This window comes from Amblyomma americanum, chromosome 5 (genome assembly GCF_052857255.1).
Source record: "Amblyomma americanum isolate KBUSLIRL-KWMA chromosome 5, ASM5285725v1, whole genome shotgun sequence".
In the NCBI taxonomy this organism is placed as follows: Eukaryota; Metazoa; Arthropoda; class Arachnida; order Ixodida; family Ixodidae; genus Amblyomma; species Amblyomma americanum.
The window spans coordinates 114,094,420-114,120,362 of NC_135501.1; positions in this window are offsets into that span (position 1 = coordinate 114,094,420).

Genomic DNA, 25,943 nt, shown 5'->3' on the forward strand with positions numbered 1-25,943 from the left:
CCAAAAGGGGGCATTGTCTAACAGTGGAATCCGCCTTGTAAAGAACGCTCCTACAAACCCAAGCTTCAGTTCGGCGCGGCGTTCGTCTAAGGCACTTTCAAGCATTTCGCTTGCTGTTGCAGTTCTTGAAGCATGCTGATTCCGTCGCCCAAGAAGCAACGCCCGATTGCCACCTCCCGTGACTGTCTCGTCATCCTGCAGCGCATGCTCAACGTGCGACGGAATTGACCCAAAAGGGGGCGTTGTCGAACAGTGGAATCCGCCTTATAAAGAACGCCGCTCAAACCCAGGCTTCAGTTCGGCGCGGCGCGCGTCTAAGGCTATTTCAAGCATTTTGTTTGCTGTTGCAGTTCTGGAAGCGTGCTGATTCCGTCCCCCAAGAAACAACGCATGATTGCCACCTCCCGTGACTGTCTCGTCATTCTGCAGCGCATGCTCAACGTGGGACGGAATTGACCCAAAAGGGGGCGTTGTCGAACAGTGGAATCCGCCTTATAAAGAACGCCGCTGCAAACCCAGGCATCAGTTCGGCGCGGCGGCGTCTAAGGCACTTTCAAGCATTTTGTTTGCTGTTGCAGTTCTGGAAGCGTGCTGATTCCGTCGCCCAAGAAGCAACGCACGATTGCCACCTCCCGTGACTGTCTCGTCATCTTGCAGCGCATGCTCAACGTGGGACGGAATTGACCCAAAAGGGGGCATTGTCGAACAGTGGAATCCGCCTTATAAAGAACGCCGCTACAAATTCAAGCTTCAGTTCGGCGCGGCGTTCGTCTAAGGCTCTTTCAAGCATTTTGTTTGCTGTTGCAGATCTGGAAGCGTGCTGATTCCGTCGCCCAAGAACCAACGCACGATTGCCACCTCCCGCGACTGTGTCGTCATCCTGCGGCGCATGCTCAACGTGGGATGGAATTAACCCAAAAGGGGGCGTTGTCGAACAGTGGAATCCGCCTTATAAAGAACGCCGCTGCAAACCCAGGCTTCAGTTCGGCGCGGCGCGCGTCTAAGGCACTTTCAAGCATTTTGTTTGCTGTTCCAGTTCTGGAAGCATGCTGATTCCGTCGCCCAAGAAGCAACGCACGATTGCCACCTCCCGTGACTGTCTCGTCATCCTGCAGAGCATGCTCAACATGTGACGGAATTGACCCAAAAGGGGGCGTTGGCGAACAGTAGAATCCACCTTATAAAGAACGCCGCTGCAAACCCAGGCTTCAGTTCGGCGCGGCGTGTCTAAGGCAATTTCAAGCATTTCGCTTGCTGTTGCAGTTCTGGAAGCATGCTGATTCCGTCGCCCAAGAAGCAACGCCCGATTGCCACCTCCCGTGACTGTCTCGTCATCCTGCAGCGCATGCTCAACGTGCGACGGAATTGACCCAAAAGGGGGCGTTGTCGAACAGTGGAATCCGCCTTATAAAGAACGCCGCTCAAACCCAGGCTTCAGTTCGGCGCGGCGCGCGTCTAAGGCACTTTCAAGCATTTTGTTTGCTGTTGCAGTTCTGGAAGCGTGCTGATTCCGTCCCCCAAGAAACAACGCATGATTGCCACCTCCCGTGACTGTCTCGTCATCCTGCAGCGCATGCTCAACGTGCGACGGAATTGACCCAAAAGGGGGCGTTGTCGAACAGTGGAATCCGCCTTATAAAGAACGCCGCTCAAACCCAGGCTTCAGTTCGGCGCGGCGCGCGTCTAAGGCACTTTCAAGCATTTTGTTTGCTGTTGCAGTTCTGGAAGCGTGCTGATTCCGTCCCCCAGGAAACAACGCATGATTGCCACCTCCCGTGACTGTCTCGTCATTCTGCAGCGCATGCTCAACGTTGGACGGAATTGACCCAAAAGTGGGCGTTGTCGAACAGTGGAATCCGCCTTATAAAGAACGTAGCTGCAATCCCAGGCATCAGTTCGGCGCGGCGGGCGTCTAAGGCACTTTCAAGCATTTTGTTTGCTGTTGCAGTTCTGGAAGCGCGCTGATTCTGTCGCCCAAGACGCAACGCACGACTGCCACCTCCCGTGACTGTCTCGTCATCCTGCAGCGCATGCTCAACGTCGGACGGAATTGACCCAAAAGGGGGCGTTGTCGAACAGTGGAATCCGCCTTATAAACAACGCCGCTGGAAATCCAGGCTTCCGTTCGTCATGACGCGCGTCTAAGGCACTTTCAAGCATTTGTTTCTGGAAGCGTGCTGATTCCGTCGCCCAAGAAGCAACGCACGATTGCCACCTCCCGTGACTGTCCCGTCATCCTGCGGCGCATGCTCATCGTGGGATGGAATTAACCCAAAAGGGGGCGTTGTCGAACAGTGGAATCCGTCTTATAAAGAACGGCGCTGCAAACCCAGGCTGCAGTGCGGCGCGGCGCGCGTCTAAGGCACTTTCATGCATTTTGTTTGCTGTTGCAGTTCTGAAAGCGTGCTGATAACGTCGCCCAAGAAGCAACCCACGATTGCCACCTCCCGTGACTGTCTCGTCATCTTGCAGCGCATGCTCAACGTGGGACGGAATTGACCCAAAAGGGGGCATTGTCTAACAGTGGAATCCGCCTTGTAAAGAACGCTCCTACAAACCCAAGCTTCAGTTCGGCGCGGCGTTCGTCTAAGGCACTTTCAAGCATTTCGCTTGCTGTTGCAGTTCTTGAAGCATGCTGATTCCGTCGCCCAAGAAGCAACGCCCGATTGCCACCTCCCGTGACTGTCTCGTCATCCTGCAGCGCATGCTCAACGTGCGACGGAATTGACCCAAAAGGGGGCGTTGTCGAACAGTGGAATCCGCCTTATAAAGAACGCCGCTCAAACCCAGGCTTCAGTTCGGCGCGGCGCGCGTCTAAGGCTATTTCAAGCATTTTGTTTGCTGTTGCAGTTCTGGAAGCGTGCTGATTCCGTCCCCCAAGAAACAACGCATGATTGCCACCTCCCGTGACTGTCTCGTCATTCTGCAGCGCATGCTCAACGTGGGACGGAATTGACCCAAAAGGGGGCGTTGTCGAACAGTGGAATCCGCCTTATAAAGAACGCCGCTGCAAACCCAGGCATCAGTTCGGCGCGGCGGCGTCTAAGGCACTTTCAAGCATTTTGTTTGCTGTTGCAGTTCTGGAAGCGTGCTGATTCCGTCGCCCAAGAAGCAACGCACGATTGCCACCTCCCGTGACTGTCTCGTCATCTTGCAGCGCATGCTCAACGTGGGACGGAATTGACCCAAAAGGGGGCATTGTCGAACAGTGGAATCCGCCTTATAAAGAACGCCGCTACAAATTCAAGCTTCAGTTCGGCGCGGCGTTCGTCTAAGGCTCTTTCAAGCATTTTGTTTGCTGTTGCAGATCTGGAAGCGTGCTGATTCCGTCGCCCAAGAACCAACGCACGATTGCCACCTCCCGTGACTGTGTCGTCATCCTGCGGCGCATGCTCAACGTGGGATGGAATTAACCCAAAAGGGGGCGTTGTCGAACAGTGGAATCCGCCTTATAAAGAACGCCGCTGCAAACCCAGGCTTCAGTTCGGCGCGGCGCGCGTCTAAGGCACTTTCAAGCATTTTGTTTGCTGTTCCAGTTCTGGAAGCATGCTGATTCCGTCGCCCAAGAAGCAACGCACGATTGCCACCTCCCGTGACTGTCTCGTCATCCTGCAGAGCATGCTCAACATGTGACGGAATTGACCCAAAAGGGGGCGTTGGCGAACAGTAGAATCCACCTTATAAAGAACGCCGCTGCAAACCCAGGCTTCAGTTCGGCGCGGCGTGTCTAAGGCAATTTCAAGCATTTCGCTTGCTGTTGCAGTTCTGGAAGCATGCTGATTCCGTCGCCCAAGAAGCAACGCCCGATTGCCACCTCCCGTGACTGTCTCGTCATCCTGCAGCGCATGCTCAACGTGCGACGGAATTGACCCAAAAGGGGGCGTTGTCGAACAGTGGAATCCGCCTTATAAAGAACGCCGCTCAAACCCAGGCTTCAGTACGGCGCGGCGCGCGTCTAAGGCACTTTCAAGCATTTTGTTTGCTGTTGCAGTTCTGGAAGCGTGCTGATTCCGTCCCCCAAGAAACAACGCATGATTGCCACCTCCCGTGACTGTCTCGTCATCCTGCAGCGCATGCTCAACGTGCGACGGAATTGACCCAAAAGGGGGCGTTGTCGAACAGTGGAATCCGCCTTATAAAGAACGCCGCTCAAACCCAGGCTTCAGTTCGGCGCGGCGCGCGTCTAAGGCACTTTCAAGCATTTTGTTTGCTGTTGCAGTTCTGGAAGCGTGCTGATTCCGTCCCCCAGGAAACAACGCATGATTGCCACCTCCCGTGACTGTCTCGTCATTCTGCAGCGCATGCTCAACGTTGGACGGAATTGACCCAAAAGTGGGCGTTGTCGAACAGTGGAATCCGCCTTATAAAGAACGTAGCTGCAATCCCAGGCATCAGTTCGGCGCGGCGGGCGTCTAAGGCACTTTCAAGCATTTTGTTTGCTGTTGCAGTTCTGGAAGCGCGCTGATTCTGTCGCCCAAGACGCAACGCACGACTGCCACCTCCCGTGACTGTCTCGTCATCCTGCAGCGCATGCTCAACGTCGGACGGAATTGACCCAAAAGGGGGCGTTGTCGAACAGTGGAATCCGCCTTATAAACAACGCCGCTGGAAATCCAGGCTTCCGTTCGTCATGACGCGCGTCTAAGGCACTTTCAAGCATTTGTTTCTGGAAGCGTGCTGATTCCGTCGCCCAAGAAGCAACGCACGATTGCCACCTCCCGTGACTGTCCCGTCATCCTGCGGCGCATGCTCATCGTGGGATGGAATTAACCCAAAAGGGGGCATTGTCGAACAGTGGAATCCGCCTTATAAAGAACGCCGCTGCAAACCCAGGCTTCAGTTCGGCGCGGCGCGCGTCTAAGGCACTTTCAAGCATTTTTTTTGCTGTTCCAGTTCTGGAAGCATGCTGATTCCGTCGCCTAAGAAGCAACGCACGATTGCCAGCTCCCGTGACTGTCACGTCATCCTGCAGAGCATGCTCAACATGTGACGGAATTGACCCAAAAGGGGGCGTTGGCGAACAGTAGAATCCACCTTATAAAGAACGCCGCTGCAAACCCAGGCTTCAGTTCGGCGCGGCGCGTCTAAGGCACTTTCAAGCATTTCGCTTGCTGTTGCAGTTCTGGAAGCATGCTGATTCCGTCGCCCAAGAAGCAACGCCCGATTGCCAGCTCCCGTGACTGTCTCGTCATCCTGCAGCGCATGCTCAACGTGCGACGGAATTGACCCAAAAGGGGACGTTGTCGAACAGTGGAATCCGCCTTATAAAGAACGCCGCTCAAACCCAGGCTTCAGTTCGGCGCGGCGCGCGTCTAAGGCACTTTCACGCATTTTGTTTGCTGTTGCAGTTCTGGAAGCGTGCTGATTCCGTCCCCCAAGAAACAACGCATGATTGTCACCTCCCGTGACTGTCTCGTCATTCTGCAGCGCATGCTCAACGTGGGACGGAATTGACCCAAAAGGGGGCGTTGTCGAACAGTGGAATCCGCCTTATAAGGAACGCCGCTGCAAACCCAGGCATCAGTTCGGCGCGGCGGCGTCTAAGGCACTTTCATCATTTTGTTTGCTGTTGCAGTTCTGGAAGCGTGCTGATTCCGTCGCCCAAGAAGCAACGCACGATTGGCACCTCCCGTGACTGTCTCGTTATCCTGCAGCGCATGCTCAACGTGGGACGGCGTTAACCCAAAAGGGGGCGTTGTCGAAGTGTGGAATCCGCCTTATAAAGAACGCCGCTGCAAACCAAGGCTTCAGTTCGGCGCGGCGGCGTCTAAGGCCCTTTGAAGCATTTTGTTTGCTGTTGCATTTCTGGAAGCGTGCTGAATCCGTCGCCCAAGAAGCAACGCACGATTGCCACCTCCAGTGACTGTCTCGTCATTCTGCAGCGCATGCTCAACGTGGGATGGAATTGACCCAAAAGGAGGCGTTGTCGAACAGTGGAATCCGCCTTATAAAGAACACCGCTGCAAATCCAGGCATCAGCTCGGCGCCGCGCGCTTCTAAGGCACTTTCAAGCATTTTGTCTGCTGTTGCAGTTCTGGAAGCTTGCTGATTCCGTCACCCAAGAAGCAACGCACGATTGCCACCTCCCGTGACTGTCTCGTCATCCTGCAGCGCATGCTCAACGTGGGACGGAATTGACCCAAAAGGGGGCGTTGTCGAACAGTGGAATCCGCCTTATAAATAACGCCGCTGCAAACCCAGGCTTCAGTTCGGCGCGGCGCGCGTCTAGGGCACTTTCAAGCATTTTGTTTGCTATTGCAGTTCTGGAAGCGTGCTGATTCCGTCGCCCTAGAAGAAACGCACGATAGCCACCTCCAGTAACTGTCTCGTCACCCTGCAGCGCATGCTCAACGTGGGACGGAATTGACCCAAAAGGGGGCGTTGTCGAAAAGTGGAATCCGCCTTATAAAGAACGCCCCTACAAACCCAAGCTTCAGTTCGGCGCGGCGTTCGTCTAAGGCAATTTCAAGCATTTTGTTTGCTGTTGCAGTTCTGGAAGCGTGCTGATTCCGTCGCCCAAGAAGCAACGCACGATTGCCACCTCCCGTGACTGTCTCATCTTGCAGGGCATGCTCAACGTGCGACAGAATGGACCCAAAAGGGGGCGTTGTCGAAACGTGGAATCCGCCTTATAAAGAACGCCGCTGCAAACCCAGGCTCCAGTTTGGCGCGGCGCGCGTCTAAGGCACTTTCAAGCATTTTGTTTGCTGTAGCAGTTCTGGAAGCATGCTGATTCTGTCGCCCAAGAAGCAACGCACGATTGCCACCTCCCGTGACTGTCTCGTCATCCTGCAGCGCATGCTCAACATGGGTAGGAATTGACCCAAAAGGGGGCGTTGTCGAACAGTGGAATCCATCTTATAAAGAACGCCGCTGCAAACCCAGGCTTCAGTTCGGCGCAGCGCGTCTAAGGAACTTTCAAGCATTTTGTTTGCTGTTGCAGTTCTGGAAGCGTGCTGATTCCGTCGCCCAAGAAGCAACGCACGATTGCCACCTGCCGTGACTGTCTCGTCATCTTGCAGCGCATGCTCAACGTGGGAAGGAATTGACACAAAAGGGGGCATTGTCGAACAGTGGAATCCGCCTTATAAAGAACGCCGCTACAAATCCAAGCTTCAGTTCGGCGCGGCGTTCGTCTAAGGCTCTTTCAAGCATTTTGTTTGCTGTTGCAGTTCTGGAAGCGTGCTGATTACGTCGCCCAAGAAGCAACGCACGATTGCCACCTCCCGTGACTGTCTCGTCATCTTGCAGCGCATGCTCAACGTGGGACGGAATTGACACAAAAGGGGGCGTTGTCGAAAAGTGGAATCCGCCTTATAAAGAACGCCGCTGCAAGCCCAGGCTTCAGTTCGGCGCGGCGCGCGTCTAAGGCACTTTCAAGCATTTTGTTTGCTGTTGCAGTTCTGGAAGCGTGCTGATAACGTCGCCCAAGAAGCAACGCACGATTGCCACCTCCCGTGACTGTCTCTTCATCTTACAGCGCATGCTCAACGTGGGACGGAATTGACTCAAAAGGGGGCATTGTCTAACAGTGGAATCCGCCTTATAAAGAACGCCCCTACAAACCCAAGCTTCAGTTCGGCGCCGCGTTCGTCTAAGGCAATTTCAAGCATTTTGTTTGCTGTTGCAGTTCTGGAAGCGTGCTGATTCCATCGCCCAAGAAGCAACGCACGATTGCCACCTCCCGTGACTGTCTCATCTTGCAGGGCATGCTCAAAGTGCGACAGAATTGACCCAAACGGGGGCGTTGTCGAAACGAGGAATCCGCCTTATAAAAAACGCCGCTGCAAACCCAGGCTTCAGTTTGGCGCGGCGCGCGTCTAAGGCACTTTCAAGCATTTTGTTTGCTGTAGCAGTTCTGGAAGCATGCTGATTCTGTCGCCCAAGAAGCAACGCACGATTGCCACCTCCCGTGACTGTCTCGTCATCCTGCAGCGCATGCTCAACATGGGACGGAATTGACCCAAAAGGGGGCGTTGTCGAACAGTGGAATCCATCTTATAAAGAACGCCGCTGCAAACCCAGGCTTCAGTTAGGCGCAGCGCGTCTAAGGCACTTTCAAGCATTTTGTTTGCTGTTGCAGTTCTGGAAGCGTGCTGATTCCGTCGCCCAAGAAGCAACGCACGATTGCCACCTCCCGTGACTGTCTCGTCATCTTGCAGCGCATGCTCAACGTGGGAAGGAATTGACACAAAAGGGGGCATTGTCGAACAGTGGAATCCGCCTTATAAAGAACGCCGCTACAAATCCAAGCTTCAGTTCGGCGCGGCGTTCGTCTAAGGCTCTTTCAAGCATTTTGTTTGCTGTTGCAGTTCTGGAAGCGTGCTGATTCCGTCGCCCAAGAAGCAACGCACGATTGCCACCTCCCGTGACTGTCTCGTCATCTTGCAGCGCATGCTCAACGTGGGACGGAATTGACACAAAAGGGGGCGTTGTCGAAAAGTGGAATCCGCCTTATAAAGAACGCCGCTGCAAGCCCAGGCTTCAGTTCGGCGCGGCGCGCGTCTAAGGCACTTTCAAGCATTTTGTTTGCTGTTGCAGTTCTGGAAGCGTGCTGATAACGTCGCCCAAGAAGCAACGCACGATTGCCACCTCCCGTGACTGTCTCGTCATCTTACAGCGCATGCTCAACGTGGGACGGAATTGACTCAAAAGGGGGCATTGTCTAACAGTGGAATCCGCCTTATAAAGAACGCCCCTACAAACCCAAGCTTCAGTTCGGCGCCGCGTTCGTCTAAGGCAATTTCAAGCATTTTGTTTGCTGTTGCAGTTCTGGAAGCGTGCTGATTCCATCGCCCAAGAAGCAACGCACGATTGCCACCTCCCGTGACTGTCTCATCTTGCAGGGCATGCTCAAAGTGCGACAGAATTGACCCAAAAGGGGGCGTTGTCGAAACGTGGAATCCGCCTTATAAAGAACGCCGCTGCAAACCCAGGCTTCAGTTTGGCGCGGCGCGCGTCTAAGGCACTTTCAAGCATTTTGTTTGCTGTAGCAGTTCTGGAAGCATGCTGATTCTGTCGCCCAAGAAGCAACGCACGATTGCCACCGCCCGTGACTGTCTCGTCATCCTGCAGCGCATGCTCAACATGGGACGGAATTGACCCAAAAGGGGGCGTTGTCGAACAGTGGAATCCATCTTATAAAGAACGCCGCTGCAAACCCAGGCTTCAGTTCGGCGCAGCGCGTCTAAGGCACTTTCAAGCATTTTGTTTGCTGTTGCAGTTCTGGAAGCGTGCTGATTCCGTCGCCCAAGAAGCAACGCACGATTGCCACCTCCCGTGACTGTCTCGTCATCTTGCAGCGCATGCTCAACGTGGGAAGGAATTGACACAAAAGGGGGCATTGTCGAACAGTGGAATCCGCCTTATAAAGAACGCCGCTACAAATCCAAGCTTCAGTTCGGCGCGGCGTTCGTCTAAGGCTCTTTCAAGCATTTTGTTTGCTGTTGCAGTTCTGGAAGCGTGCTGATTCCGTCGCCCAAGAAGCAACGCACGATTGCCACCTCCCGTGACTGTCTCGTCATCTTGCAGCGCATGCTCAACGTGGGAAGGAATTGACACAAAAAGGGGCATTGTCGAACAGTGGAATCCGCCTTATAAAGAACGCCGCTACAAATCCAAGCTTCAGTTCGGCGCGGCGTTCGTCTAAGGCTCTTTCAAGCATTTTGTTTGCTCTTGCAGTTCTGGAAGCGTGCTGATTCCGTCGACCAAGAAGCAACGCACGATTGCCACCTCCCGTGACTGTCTCGTCATCTTGGAGCGCATGCTCAACGTGCGACAGAATTGACCAAAAAGGGGGCGTTGTCGAACAGTGGAATCCGCCTTATAAAGAACGCCGCTGCAAACCCAGGCTTCAGTTTGGCGCGGCGGGCGTCTAAGGCAATTTCAAGCATTTTGTTTGCTGTTGCAGTTCTGGAAGCGTGCTGATTCCGTCGCCCAAGAAGCAACGCACGATTGCCACCTCCCGTGACTGTCTCATCTTGCAGGGCATGCTCAACGTACGACAGAATTGACCCAAATGGGGGCGTTGTCGAAACGTGGAATCCGCCTTATAAAGAACGCCGCTGCAAACCCAGGCTTCAGTTTGGCGCGGCGCGCGTCTAAGGCACTTTCAAGCATTTTGTTTGCTGTTGCAGTTCTGGAAGCATGCTGATTCTGTCGCCCAAGAAGCAACGCACGATTGCCACCTCCCGTGACTGTCTCGTCATCCTGCAGCGCATGCTCAACATGGGACGGAATTGACCCAATAGGGGGCGTTGTCGAACAGTGGAATCCATCTTATAAAGAACGCCGCTGCAAACCCAGGCTTCAGTTCGGCGCAGCGCGTCCAAGGCACTTTCAAGCATTTTGTTTGCTGTTGCAGTTCTGGAAGCGTGCTGATTCCGTCGCCCAAGAAGCAACGCACGATTGCCACCTCCCGTGACTGTCTCGTCATCTTGCAGCGCATGCTCAACGTGGGAAGGAATTGACACAAAAGGGGGCATTGTCGAACAGTGGAATCCGCCTTATAAAGAACGCCGCTACAAATCCAAGCTTCAGTTCGGCGCGGCGTTCGTCTAAGGCTCTTTCAAGCATTTTGTTTGCTGTTGCAGTTCTGGAAGCGTGCTGATTCCGTCGCCCAAGAAGCAACGCACGATTGCCACCTCCCGTGACTGTCTCGTCATCTTGCAGCGCATGCTCAACGTGGGAAGGAATTGACACAAAAAGGGGCATTGTCGAACAGTGGAATCCGCCTTATAAAGAACGCCGCTACAAATCCAAGCTTCAGTTCGGCGCGGCGTTCGTCTAAGGCTCTTTCAAGCATTTTGTTTGCTCTTGCAGTTCTGGAAGCGTGCTGATTCCGTCGACCAAGAAGCAACGCACGATTGCCACCTCCCGTGACTGTCTCGTCATCTTGGAGCGCATGCTCAACGTGCGACAGAATTTACCAAAAAGGGGGCGTTGTCGAACAGTGGAATCCGCCTTATAAAGAACGCCGCTGCAAACCCAGGCTTCAGTTTGGCGCGGCGGGCGTCTAAGGCAATTTCAAGCATTTTGTTTGCTGTTGCAGTTCTGGAAGCGTGCTGATTCCGTCACCCAAGAAGCAACGCACGATTGCCACCTCCCGTGACTGTCTCATCTTGCAGGGCATGCTCAACGTGCGACTGAATTGACCCAAATGGGGGCGTTGTCGAAACGTGGAATCCGCCTTATAAAGAACGCCGCTGCAAACCCAGGCTTCAGTTTGGCGCGGCGCGCGTCTAAGGCACTTTCAAGCATTTTGTTTGCTGTTGCAGTTCTGGAAGCATGCTGATTCTGTCGCCCAAGAAGCAACGCACGATTGCCACCTCCCGTGACTGTCTCGTCATCCTGCAGCGCATGCTCAACATGGGACGGAATCGACCCAATAGGGGGCGTTGTCGAACAGTGGAATCCATCTTATAAAGAACGCCGCTGCAAACCCAGGCTTCAGTTCGGCGCAGCGCGTCTAAGGCACTTTCAAGCATTTTGTTTGCTGTTGCAGTTCTGGAAGCGTGCTGTCTCCGTCGCCCAAGAAGCAACGCACGATTGCCACCTCCCGTGACTGTCTCGTCATCTTGCAGCGCATGCTCAACGTGGGACGGAATTGACCCAAAAGGGGGCATTGTCGAACAGTGGACTCCGCCTTATAAAGAACGCCGCTACAAATCCAAGCTTCAGTTCGGCGCGGCGTTCGTCTAAGGCTCTTTCAAGCATTTTGTTTGCTGTTGCAGTTCTGGAAGCGTGCTGATTCCGTCGACCAAGAAGCAACGCACGATTGCCACCTCCCGTGACTGTCTCGTCATCTTGGAGCGCATGCTCAACGTGCGACAGAATTGACCAAAAAGGGGGCGTTGTCGAACAGTGGAATCCGCCTTATGAAGAAAGCCGCTGCAAACCCAGGCTTCAGTTTGGCGCGGCGGGCGTCTAAGGCACTTTCAAGCATTTTGTTTGCTGTTGCAGTTCTGGAAGCATGCTGATTCCGTCGCCCAAGAAGCAACGCCCGATTGCCAGCTCCCGTGACTGTCTCGTCATCCTGCAGCGCATGCTCAACGTGCGACGGAATTGACCCAAAAGGGGGCGTTGTCGAACAGTGGAATCCGCCTTATAAAGAACGCCGCTCAAACCCAGGCTTCAGTTCGGCGCGGCGCGCGTCTAAGGCACTTTCACGCATTTTGTTTGCTGTTGCAGTTCTGGAAGCGTGCTGATTCCGTCCCCCAAGAAACAACGCATGATTGTCACCTCCCGTGACTGTCTCGTCATTCTGCAGCGCATGCTCAACGTGGGACGGAATTGACCCAAAAGGGGGCGTTGTCGAACAGTGGAATCCGCCTTATAAGGAACGCCGCTGCAAACCCAGGCATCAGTTCGGCGCGGCGGCGTCTAAGGCACTTTCATCATTTTGTTTGCGGTTGCAGTTCTGGAAGCGTGCTGATTCCGTCGCCCAAGAAGCAACGCACGATTGGCACCTCCCGTGACTGTCTCGTTATCCTGCAGCGCATGCTCAACGTGGGACGGCGTTAACCCAAAAGGGGGCGTTGTCGAAGTGTGGAATCCGCCTTATAAAGAACGCCGCTGCAAACCAAGGCTTCAGTTCGGCGCGGCGGCGTCTAAGGCCCTTTGAAGCATTTTGTTTGCTGTTGCATTTCTGGAAGCGTGCTGAATCCGTCGCCCAAGAAGCAACGCACGATTGCCACCTCCAGTGACTGTCTCGTCATTCTGCAGCGCATGCTCAACGTGGGATGGAATTGACCCAAAAGGAGGCGTTGTCGAACAGTGGAATCCGCCTTATAAAGAACACCGCTGCAAATCCAGGCATCAGCTCGGCGCCGCGCGCTTCTAAGGCACTTTCAAGCATTTTGTCTTCTGTTGCAGTTCTGGAAGCTTGCTGATTCCGTCACCCAAGAAGCAACGCACGATTGCCACCTCCCGTGACTGTCTCGTCATCCTGCAGCGCATGCTCAACGTGGGACGGAATTGACCCAAAAGGGGGCGTTGTCGAACAGTGGAATCCACCTTATAAATAACGCCGCTGCAAACCCAGGCTTCAGTTCGGCGCGGCGCGCGTCTAGGGCACTTTCAAGCATTTTGTTTGCTATTGCAGTTCTGGAAGCGTGCTGATTCCGTCGCCCTAGAAGAAACGCACGATAGCCACCTCCAGTAACTGTCTCGTCACCCTGCAGCGCATGCTCAACGTGGGACGGAATTGACCCAAAAGGGGGCGTTGTCGAAAAGTGGAATCCGCCTTATAAAGAACGCCCCTACAAACCCAAGCTTCAGTTCGGCGCGGCGTTCGTCTAAGGCAATTTCAAGCATTTTGTTTGCTGTTGCAGTTCTGGAAGCGTGCTGATTCCGTCGCCCAAGAAGCAACGCACGATTGCCACCTGCCGTGACTGTCTCGTCATCTTGCAGCGCATGCTCAACGTGGGAAGGAATTGACACAAAAGGGGGCATTGTCGAACAGTGGAATCCGCCTTATAAAGAACGCCGCTACAAATCCAAGCTTCAGTTCGGCGCGGCGTTCGTCTAAGGCTCTTTCAAGCATTTTGTTTGCTGTTGCAGTTCTGGAAGCGTGCTGATTCCGTCGCCCAAGAAGCAACGCACGATTGCCACCTCCCGTGACTGTCTCGTCATCTTGCAGCGCATGCTCAACGTGGGACGGAATTGACACAAAAGGGGGCGTTGTCGAAAAGTGGAATCCGCCTTATAAAGAACGCCGCTGCAAGCCCAGGCTTCAGTTCGGCGCGGCGCGCGTCTAAGGCACTTTCAAGCATTTTGTTTGCTGTTGCAGTTCTGGAAGCGTGCTGATAACGTCGCCCAAGAAGCAACGCACGATTGCCACCTCCCGTGACTGTCTCGTCATCTTACAGCGCATGCTCAACGTGGGACGGAATTGACTCAAAAGGGGGCATTGTCTAACAGTGGAATCCGCCTTATAAAGAACGCCCCTACAAACCCAAGCTTCAGTTCGGCGCCGCGTTCGTCTAAGGCAATTTCAAGCATTTTGTTTGCTGTTGCAGTTCTGGAAGCGTGCTGATTCCATCGCCCAAGAAGCAACGCACGATTGCCACCTCCCGTGACTGTCTCATCTTGCAGGGCATGCTCAAAGTGCGAAAGAATTGACCCAAACGGGGGCGTTGTCGAAACGAGGAATCCGCCTTATAAAAACGCCGCTGCAAACCCAGGCTTCAGTTTGGCGCGGCGCGCGTTTAAGGCACTTTCAAGCATTTTGTTTGCTGTAGCAGTTCTGGAAGCATGCTGATTCTGTCGCCCAAGAAGCAACGCACGATTGCCACCTCCCGTGACTGTCTCGTCATCCTGCAGCGCATGCTCAACATGGGACGGAATTGACCCAAAAGGGGGCGTTGTCGAACAGTGGAATCCATCTTATAAAGAACGCCGCTGCAAACCCAGGCTTCAGTTCGGCGCAGCGCGTCTAAGGCACTTTCAAGCATTTTGTTTGCTGTTGCAGTTCTGGAAGCGTGCTGATTTCGTCGCCCTAGAAGCAACGCACGATTGCCACCTCCCGTGACTGTCTCGTCATCTTGCAGCGCATGCTCAACGTGGGAAGGAATTGACACAAAAGGGGGCATTGTCGAACAGTGGAATCCGCCTTATAAAGAACGCCGCTACAAATCCAAGCTTCAGTTCGGCGCGGCGTTCGTCTAAGGCTCTTTCAAGCATTTTGTTTGCTGTTGCAGTTCTGGAAGCGTGCTGATTCCGTCGCCCAAGAAGCAACGCACGATTGCCACCTCCCGTGACTGTCTCGTCATCTTGCAGCGCATGCTCAACGTGGGACGGAATTGACACAAAATGGGGCGTTGTCGAAAAGTGGAATCCGCCTTATAAAGAACGCCGCTGCAAGCCCAGGCTTCAGTTCGGCGCGGCGCGCGTCTAAGGCACTTTCAAGCATTTTGTTTGCTGTTGCAGTTCTGGAAGCGTGCTGATAACGTCGCCCAAGAAGCAACGCACGATTGCCACCTCCCGTGACTGTCTCGTCATCTTACAGCGCATGCTCAACGTGGGACGGAATTGACTCAAAAGGGGGCATTGTCTAACAGTGGAATCCGCCTTATAAAGAACGCCCCTACAAACCCAAGCTTCAGTTCGGCGCCGCGTTCGTCTAAGGCAATTTCAAGCATTTTGTTTGCTGTTGCAGTTCTGGAAGCGTGCTGATTCCATCGCCCAAGAAGCAACGCACGATTGCCACCTCCCGTGACTGTCTCATCTTGCAGGGCATGCTCAAAGTGCGACAGAATTGACCCAAAAGGGGGCGTTGTCGAAACGTGGAATCCGCCTTATAAAGAACGCCGCTGCAAACCCAGGCTTCAGTTTGGCGCGGCGCGCGTCTAAGGCACTTTCAAGCATTTTGTTTGCTGTAGCAGTTCTGGAAGCATGCTGATTCTGTCGCCCAAGAAGCAACGCACGATTGTCACCTCCCGTGACTGTCTCGTCATTCTGCAGCGCATGCTCAACGTGGGATGGAATTGACCCAAAAGGAGGCGTTGTCGAACAGTGGAATCCGCCTTATAAAGAACACCGCTGCAAATCCAGGCATCAGCTCGGCGCCGCGCGCTTCTAAGGCACTTTCAAGCATTTTGTCTGCTGTTGCAGTTCTGGAAGCTTGCTGATTCCGTCACCCAAGAAGCAACGCACGATTGCCACCTCCCGTGACTGTCTCGTCATCCTGCAGCGCATGCTCAACGTGGGACGGAATTGACCCAAAAGGGGGCGTTGTCGAACAGTGGGATCCACCTTATAAATAACGCCGCTGCAAACCCAGGCTTCAGTTCGGCGCGGCGCGCGTCTAGGGCACTTTCAAGCATTTTGTTTGCTATTGCAGTTCTGGAAGCGTGCTGATTCCGTCGCCCTAGAAGAAACGCACGATAGCCACCTCCAGTAACTGTCTCGTCACCCTGCAGCGCATGCTCAACGTGGGACGGAATTGACCCAAAAGGGGGCGTTGTCGAAAAGTGGAATCCGCCTTATAAAGAACGCCCCTACAAACCCAAGCTTCAGTTCGGCGCGGCGTTCGTCTAAGGCAATTTCAAGCATTTTGTTTGCTGTTGCAGTTCTGGAAGCGTGCTGATTCCGTCGCCCAAGAAGCAACGCACGATTGCCACCTGCCGTGACTGTCTCATCTTGCAGGGCATGCTCAAAGTGCGAAAGAATTGACCCAAACGGGGGCGTTGTCGAAACGAGGAATCCGCCTTATAAAAACGCCGCTGCAAACCCAGGCTTCAGTTTGGCGCGGCGCGCGTTTAAGGCACTTTCAAGCATTTTGTTTGCTGTAGCAGTTCTGGAAGCATGCTGATTCTGTCGCCCAAGAAGCAACGCACGATTGCCACCTCCCGTGACTGTCTCGTCATCCTGCAGCGCATGCTCAACATGGGACGGAATTGACCCAAAAGGGGGCGTTGTCGAACAGTGGAATCCATCTTATAAAGAACGCCGCTGCAAACCCAGGCTTCAGTTCGGCGCAGCGCGTCTAAGGCACTTTCAAGCATTTTGTTTGCTGTTGCAGTTCTGGAAGCGTGCTGATTTCGTCGCCCAAGAAGCAACGCACGATTGCCACCTCCCGTGACTGTCTCGTCATCTTGCAGCGCATGCTCAACGTGGGAAGGAATTGACACAAAAGGGGGCATTGTCGAACAGTGGAATCCGCCTTATAAAGAACGCCGCTACAAATCCAAGCTTCAGTTCGGCGCGGCGTTCGTCTAAGGCTCTTTCAAGCATTTTGTTTGCTGTTGCAGTTCTGGAAGCGTGCTGATTCCGTCGCCCAAGAAGCAACGCACGATTGCCACCTCCCGTGACTGTCTCGTCATCTTGCAGCGCATGCTCAACGTGGGACGGAATTGACACAAAATGGGGCGTTGTCGAAAAGTGGAATCCGCCTTATAAAGAACGCCGCTGCAAGCCCAGGCTTCAGTTCGGCGCGGCGCGCGTCTAAGGCACTTTCAAGCATTTTGTTTGCTGTTGCAGTTCTGGAAGCGTGCTGATAACGTCGCCCAAGAAGCAACGCACGATTGCCACCTCCCGTGACTGTCTCGTCATCTTACAGCGCATGCTCAACGTGGGACGGAATTGACTCAAAAGGGGGCATTGTCTAACAGTGGAATCCGCCTTATAAAGAACGCCCCTACAAACCCAAGCTTCAGTTCGGCGCCGCGTTCGTCTAAGGCAATTTCAAGCATTTTGTTTGCTGTTGCAGTTCTGGAAGCGTGCTGATTCCATCGCCCAAGAAGCAACGCACGATTGCCACCTCCCGTGACTGTCTCATCTTGCAGGGCATGCTCAAAGTGCGACAGAATTGACCCAAAAGGGGGCGTTGTCGAAACGTGGAATCCGCCTTATAAAGAACGCCGCTGCAAACCCAGGCTTCAGTTTGGCGCGGCGCGCGTCTAAGGCACTTTCAAGCATTTTGTTTGCTGTAGCAGTTCTGGAAGCATGCTGATTCTGTCGCCCAAGAAGCAACGCACGATTGTCACCTCCCGTGACTGTCTCGTCATTCTGCAGCGCATGCTCAACGTGGGATGGAATTGACCCAAAAGGAGGCGTTGTCGAACAGTGGAATCCGCCTTATAAAGAACACCGCTGCAAATCCAGGCATCAGCTCGGCGCCGCGCGCTTCTAAGGCACTTTCAAGCATTTTGTCTGCTGTTGCAGTTCTGGAAGCTTGCTGATTCCGTCACCCAAGAAGCAACGCACGATTGCCACCTCCCGTGACTGTCTCGTCATCCTGCAGCGCATGCTCAACGTGGGACGGAATTGACCCAAAAGGGGGCGTTGTCGAACAGTGGAATCCACCTTATAAATAACGCCGCTGCAAACCCAGGCTTCAGTTCGGCGCGGCGCGCGTCTAGGGCACTTTCAAGCATTTTGTTTGCTATTGCAGTTCTGGAAGCGTGCTGATTCCGTCGCCCTAGAAGAAACGCACGATAGCCACCTCCAGTAACTGTCTCGTCACCCTGCAGCGCATGCTCAACGTGGGACGGAATTGACCCAAAAGGGGGCGTTGTCGAAAAGTGGAATCCGCCTTATAAAGAACGCCCCTACAAACCCAAGCTTCAGTTCGGCGCGGCGTTCGTCTAAGGCAATTTCAAGCATTTTGTTTGCTGTTGCAGTTCTGGAAGCGTGCTGATTCCGTCGCCCAAGAAGCAACGCACGATTGCCACCTGCCGTGACTGTCTCGTCATCTTGCAGCGCATGCTCAACGTGGGAAGGAATTGACACAAAAGGGGGCATTGTCGAACAGTGGAATCCGCCTTATAAAGAACGCCGCTCAAACCCAGGCTTCAGTTCGGCGCGGCGCGCGTCTAAGGCACTTTCAAGCATTTTGTTTGCTGTTGCAGTTCTGGAAGCGTGCTGATTCCGTCCCCCAAGAAACAACGCATGATTGCCACCTCCCGTGACTGTCTCGTCATCCTGCAGCGCATGCTCAACGTGCGACGGAATTGACCCAAAAGGGGGCGTTGTCGAACAGTGGAATCCGCCTTATAAAGAACGCCGCTCAAACCCAGGCTTCAGTTCGGCGCGGCGCGCGTCTAAGGCACTTTCAAGCATTTTGTTTGCTGTTGCAGTTCTGGAAGCGTGCTGATTCCGTCCCCCAGGAAACAACGCATGATTGCCACCTCCCGTGACTGTCTCGTCATTCTGCAGCGCATGCTCAACGTTGGACGGAATTGACCCAAAAGTGGGCGTTGTCGAACAGTGGAATCCGCCTTATAAAGAACGTAGCTGCAATCCCAGGCATCAGTTCGGCGCGGCGGGCGTCTAAGGCACTTTCAAGCATTTTGTTTGCTGTTGCAGTTCTGGAAGCGCGCTGATTCTGTCGCCCAAGACGCAACGCACGACTGCCACCTCCCGTGACTGTCTCGTCATCCTGCAGCGCATGCTCAACGTCGGACGGAATTGACCCAAAAGGGGGCGTTGTCGAACAGTGGAATCCGCCTTATAAACAACGCCGCTGGAAATCCAGGCTTCCGTTCGTCATGACGCGCGTCTAAGGCACTTTCAAGCATTTGTTTCTGGAAGCGTGCTGATTCCGTCGCCCAAGAAGCAACGCACGATTGCCACCTCCCGTGACTGTCCCGTCATCCTGCGGCGCATGCTCATCGTGGGATGGAATTAACCCAAAAGGGGGCGTTGTCGAACAGTGGAATCCGTCTTATAAAGAACGGCGCTGCAAACCCAGGCTGCAGTGCGGCGCGGCGCGCGTCTAAGGCACTTTCATGCATTTTGTTTGCTGTTGCAGTTCTGAAAGCGTGCTGATAACGTCGCCCAAGAAGCAACCCACGATTGCCACCTCCCGTGACTGTCTCGTCATCTTGCAGCGCATGCTCAACGTGGGACGGAATTGACCCAAAAGGGGGCATTGTCTAACAGTGGAATCCGCCTTGTAAAGAACGCTCCTACAAACCCAAGCTTCAGTTCGGCGCGGCGTTCGTCTAAGGCACTTTCAAGCATTTCGCTTGCTGTTGCAGTTCTTGAAGCATGCTGATTCCGTCGCCCAAGAAGCAACGCCCGATTGCCACCTCCCGTGACTGTCTCGTCATCCTGCAGCGCATGCTCAACGTGCGACGGAATTGACCCAAAAGGGGGCGTTGTCGAACAGTGGAATCCGCCTTATAAAGAACGCCGCTCAAACCCAGGCTTCAGTTCGGCGCGGCGCGCGTCTAAGGCTATTTCAAGCATTTTGTTTGCTGTTGCAGTTCTGGAAGCGTGCTGATTCCGTCCCCCAAGAAACAACGCATGATTGCCACCTCCCGTGACTGTCTCGTCATTCTGCAGCGCATGCTCAACGTGGGACGGAATTGACCCAAAAGGGGGCGTTGTCGAACAGTGGAATCCGCCTTATAAAGAACGCCGCTGCAAACCCAGGCATCAGTTCGGCGCGGCGGCGTCTAAGGCACTTTCAAGCATTTTGTTTGCTGTTGCAGTTCTGGAAGCGTGCTGATTCCGTCGCCCAAGAAGCAACGCACGATTGCCACCTCCCGTGACTGTCTCGTCATCTTGCAGCGCATGCTCAACGTGGGACGGAATTGACCCAAAAGGGGGCATTGTCGAACAGTGGAATCCGCCTTATAAAGAACGCCGCTACAAATTCAAGCTTCAGTTCGGCGCGGCGTTCGTCTAAGGCTCTTTCAAGCATTTTGTTTGCTGTTGCAGATCTGGAAGCGTGCTGATTCCGTCGCCCAAGAACCAACGCACGATTGCCACCTCCCGTGACTGTGTCGTCATCCTGCGGCGCATGCTCAACGTGGGATGGAATTAACCCAAAAGGGGGCGTTGTCGAACAGTGGAATCCGCCTTATAAAGAACGCCGCTGCAAACCCAGGCTTCAGTTCGGCGCGGCGCGCGTCTAAGGCACTTTCAAGCATTTTGTTTGCTGTTCCAGTTCTGGAAGCATGCTGATTCCGTCGCCCAAGAAGCAACGCACGATTGCCACCTCCCGTGACTGTCTCGTCATCCTGCAGAGCATGCTCAACATGTGACGGAATTGACCCAAAAGGGGGCGTTGGCGAACAGTAGAATCCACCTTATAAAGAACGCCGCTGCAAACCCAGGCTTCAGTTCGGCGCGGCGTGTCTAAGGCAATTTCAAGCATTTCGCTTGCTGTTGCAGTTCTGGAAGCATGCTGATTCCGTCGCCCAAGAAGCAACGCCCGATTGCCACCTCCCGTGACTGTCTCGTCATCCTGCAGCGCATGCTCAACGTGCGACGGAATTGACCCAAAAGGGGGCGTTGTCGAACAGTGGAATCCGCCTTATAAAGAACGCCGCTCAAACCCAGGCTTCAGTTCGGCGCGGCGCGCGTCTAAGGCACTTTCAAGCATTTTGTTTGCTGTTGCAGTTCTGGAAGCGTGCTGATTCCGTCCCCCAAGAAACAACGCATGATTGCCACCTCCCGTGACTGTCTCGTCATCCTGCAGCGCATGCTCAACGTGCGACGGAATTGACCCAAAAGGGGGCGTTGTCGAACAGTGGAATCCGCCTTATAAAGAACGCCACTCAAACCCAGGCTTCAGTTCGGCGCGGCGCGCGTCTAAGGCACTTTCAAGCATTTTGTTTGCTGTTGCAGTTCTGGAAGCGTGCTGATTCCGTCCCCCAGGAAACAACGCATGATTGCCACCTCCCGTGACTGTCTCGTCATTCTGCAGCGCATGCTCAACGTTGGACGGAATTGACCCAAAAGTGGGCGTTGTCGAACAGTGGAATCCGCCTTATAAAGAACGTAGCTGCAATCCCAGGCATCAGTTCGGCGCGGCGGGCGTCTAAGGCACTTTCAAGCATTTTGTTTGCTGTTGCAGTTCTGGAAGCGCGCTGATTCTGTCGCCCAAGACGCAACGCACGACTGCCACCTCCCGTGACTGTCTCGTCATCCTGCAGCGCATGCTCAACGTCGGACGGAATTGACCCAAAAGGGGGCGTTGTCGAACAGTGGAATCCGCCTTATAAACAACGCCGCTGGAAATCCAGGCTTCCGTTCGTCATGACGCGCGTCTAAGGCACTTTCAAGCATTTGTTTCTGGAAGCGTGCTGATTCCGTCGCCCAAGAAGCAACGCACGATTGCCACCTCCCGTGACTGTCCCGTCATCCTGCGGCGCATGCTCATCGTGGGATGGAATTAACCCAAAAGGGGGCATTGTCGAACAGTGGAATCCGCCTTATAAAGAACGCCGCTGCAAACCCAGGCTTCAGTTCGGCGCGGCGCGCGTCTAAGGCACTTTCAAGCATTTTTTTTGCTGTTCCAGTTCTGGAAGCATGCTGATTCCGTCGCCTAAGAAGCAACGCACGATTGCCAGCTCCCGTGACTGTCACGTCATCCTGCAGAGCATGCTCAACATGTGACGGAATTGACCCAAAAGGGGGCGTTGGCGAACAGTAGAATCCACCTTATAAAGAACGCCGCTGCAAACCCAGGCTTCAGTTCGGCGCGGCGCGTTTAAGGCACTTTCAAGCATTTCGCTTGCTGTTGCAGTTCTGGAAGCATGCTGATTCCGTCGCCCAAGAAGCAACGCCCGATTGCCAGCTCCCGTGACTGTCTCGTCATCCTGCAGCGCATGCTCAACGTGCGACGGAATTGACCCAAAAGGGGACGTTGTCGAACAGTGGAATCCGCCTTATAAAGAACGCCGCTCAAACCCAGGCTTCAGTTCGGCGCGGCGCGCGTCTAAGGCACTTTCACGCATTTTGTTTGCTGTTGCAGTTCTGGAAGCGTGCTGATTCCGTCCCCCAAGAAACAACGCATGATTGTCACCTCCCGTGACTGTCTCGTCATTCTGCAGCGCATGCTCAACGTGGGACGGAATTGACCCAAAAGGGGGCGTTGTCGAACAGTGGAATCCGCCTTATAAGGAACGCCGCTGCAAACCCAGGCATCAGTTCGGCGCGGCGGCGTCTAAGGCACTTTCATCATTTTGTTTGCTGTTGCAGTTCTGGAAGCGTGCTGATTCCGTCGCCCAAGAAGCAACGCACGATTGGCACCTCCCGTGACTGTCTCGTTATCCTGCAGCGCATGCTCAACGTGGGACGGCGTTAACCCAAAAGGGGGCGTTGTCAAAGTGTGGAATCCGCCTTATAAAGAACGCCGCTGCAAACCAAGGCTTCAGTTCGGCGCGGCGGCGTCTAAGGCCCTTTGAAGCATTTTGTTTGCTGTTGCATTTCTGGAAGCGTGCTGAATCCGTCGCCCAAGAAGCAACGCACGATTGCCACCTCCAGTGACTGTCTCGTCATTCTGCAGCGCATGCTCAACGTGGGATGGAATTGACCCAAAAGGAGGCGTTGTCGAACAGTGGAATCCGCCTTATAAAGAACACCGCTGCAAATCCAGGCATCAGCTCGGCGCCGCGCGCTTCTAAGGCACTTTCAAGCATTTTGTCTGCTGTTGCAGTTCTGGAAGCTTGCTGATTCCGTCACCCAAGAAGCAACGCACGATTGCCACCTCCCGTGACTGTCTCGTCATCCTGCAGCGCATGCTCAACGTGGGACGGAATTGACCCAAAAGGGGGCGTTGTCGAACAGTGGAATCCGCCTTATAAATAACGCCGCTGCAAACCCAGGCTTCAGTTCGGCGCGGCGCGCGTCTAGGGCACTTTCAAGCATTTTGTTTGCTATTGCAGTTCTTAAAGCGTGCTGATTCCGTCGCCCTAGAAGAAACGCACGATAGCCACCTCCAGTAACTGTCTCGTCACCCTGCAGCGCATGCTCAACGTGGGACGGAATTGACCCAAAAGGGGGCGTTGTCGAAAAGTGGAATCCGCCTTATAAAGAACGCCCCTACAAACCCAAGCTTCAGTTCGGCGCGGCGTTCGTCTAAGGCAATTTCAAGCATTTTGTTTGCTGTTGCAGTTCTGGAAGCGTGCTGATTCCGTCGCCCAAGAAGCAACGCACGATTGCCACCTCCCGTGACTGTCTCATCTTGCAGGGCATGCTCAACGTGCGACAGAATGGACCCAAAAGGGGGCGTTGTCGAAACGTGGAATCCGCCTTATAAAGAACGCCGCTGCAAACCCAGGCTCCAGTTTGGCGCGGCGCGCGTCTAAGGCACTTTCAAGCATTTTGTTTGCTGTAGCAGTTCTGGAAGCATGCTGATTCTGTCGCCCAAGAAGCAACGCACGATTGCCACCTCCCGTGACTGTCTCGTCATCCTGCAGCGCATGCTCAACATGGGTAGGAATTGACCCAAAAGGGGGCGTTGTCGAACAGTGGAATCCATCTTATAAAGAACGCCGCTGCAAACCCAGGCTTCAGTTCGGCGCAGCGCGTCTAAGGAACTTTCAAGCATTTTGTTTGCTGTTGCAGTTCTGGAAGCGTGCTGATTCCGTCGCCCAAGAAGCAACGCACGATTGCCACCTGCCGTGACTGTCTCGTCATCTTGCAGCGCATGCTCAACGTGGGAAGGAATTGACACAAAAGGGGGCATTGTCGAACAGTGGAATCCGCCTTATAAAGAACGCCGCTACAAATCCAAGCTTCAGTTCGGCGCGGCGTTCGTCTAAGGCTCTTTCAAGCATTTTGTTTGCTGTTGCAGTTCTGGAAGCGTGCTGATTCCGTCGCCCAAGAAGCAACGCACGATTGCCACCTCCCGTGATTGTCTCGTCATCTTGCAGCGCATGCTCAACGTGGGACGGAATTGACACAAAAGGGGGCGTTGTCGAAAAGTGGAATCCGCCTTATAAAGAACGCCGCTGCAAGCCCAGGCTTCAGTTCGGCGCGGCGCGCGTCTAAGGCACTTTCAAGCATTTTGTTTGCTGTTGCAGTTCTGGAAGCGTGCTGATAACGTCGCCCAAGAAGCAACGCACGATTGCCACCTCCCGTGACTGTCTCTTCATCTTACAGCGCATGCTCAACGTGGGACGGAATTGACTCAAAAGGGGGCATTGTCTAACAGTGGAATCCGCCTTATAAAGAACGCCCCTACAAACCCAAGCTTCAGTTCGGCGCCGCGTTCGTCTAAGGCAATTTCAAGCATTTTGTTTGCTGTTGCAGTTCTGGAAGCGTGCTGATTCCATCGCCCAAGAAGCAACGCACGATTGCCACCTCCCGTGACTGTCTCATCTTGCAGGGCATGCTCAAAGTGCGACAGAATTGACCCAAACGGGGGCGTTGTCGAAACGAGGAATCCGCCTTATAAAAAACGCCGCTGCAAACCTAGGCTTCAGTTTGGCGCGGCGCGCGTCTAAGGCACTTTCAAGCATTTTGTTTGCTGTAGCAGTTCTGGAAGCATGCTGATTCTGTCGCCCAAGAAGCAACGCACGATTGCCACCTCCCGTGACTGTCTCGTCATCCTGCAGCGCATGCTCAACATGGGACGGAATTGACCCAAAAGGGGGCGTTGTCGAACAGTGGAATCCATCTTATAAAGAACGCCGCTGCAAACCCAGGCTTCAGTTAGGCGCAGCGCGTCTAAGGCACTTTCAAGCATTTTGTTTGCTGTTGCAGTTCTGGAAGCGTGCTGATTCCGTCGCCCAAGAAGCAACGCACGATTGCCACCTCCCGTGACTGTCTCGTCATCTTGCAGCGCATGCTCAACGTGGGAAGGAATTGACACAAAAGGGGGAATTGTCGAACAGTGGAATCCGCCTTATAAAGAACGCCGCTACAAATCCAAGCTTCAGTTCGGCGCGGCGTTCGTCTAAGGCTCTTTCAAGCATTTTGTTTGCTGTTGCAGTTCTGGAAGCGTGCTGATTCCGTCGCCCAAGAAGCAACGCACGATTGCCACCTCCCGTGACTGTCTCGTCATCTTGCAGCGCATGCTCAACGTGGGACGGAATTGACACAAAAGGGGGCGTTGTCGAAAAGTGGAATCCGCCTTATAAAGAACGCCGCTGCAAGCCCAGGCTTCAGTTCGGCGCGGCGCGCGTCTAAGGCACTTTCAAGCATTTTGTTTGCTGTTGCAGTTCTGGAAGCGTGCTGATAACGTCGCCCAAGAAGCAACGCACGATTGCCACCTCCCGTGACTGTCTCGTCATCTTACAGCGCATGCTCAACGTGGGACGGAATTGACTCAAAAGGGGGCATTGTCTAACAGTGGAATCCGCCTTATAAAGAACGCCCCTACAAACCCAAGCTTCAGTTCGGCGCCGCGTTCGTCTAAGGCAATTTCAAGCATTTTGTTTGCTGTTGCAGTTCTGGAAGCGTGCTGATTCCATCGCCCAAGAAGCAACGCACGATTGCCACCTCCCGTGACTGTCTCATCTTGCAGGGCATGCTCAAAGTGCGACAGAATTGACCCAAAAGGGGGCGTTGTCGAAACGTGGAATCCGCCTTATAAAGAACGCCGCTGCAAACCCAGGCTTCAGTTTGGCGCGGCGCGCGTCTAAGGCACTTTCAAGCATTTTGTTTGCTGTAGCAGTTCTGGAAGCATGCTGATTCTGTCGCCCAAGAAGCAACGCACGATTGCCACCTCCCGTGACTGTCTCGTCATCCTGCAGCGCATGCTC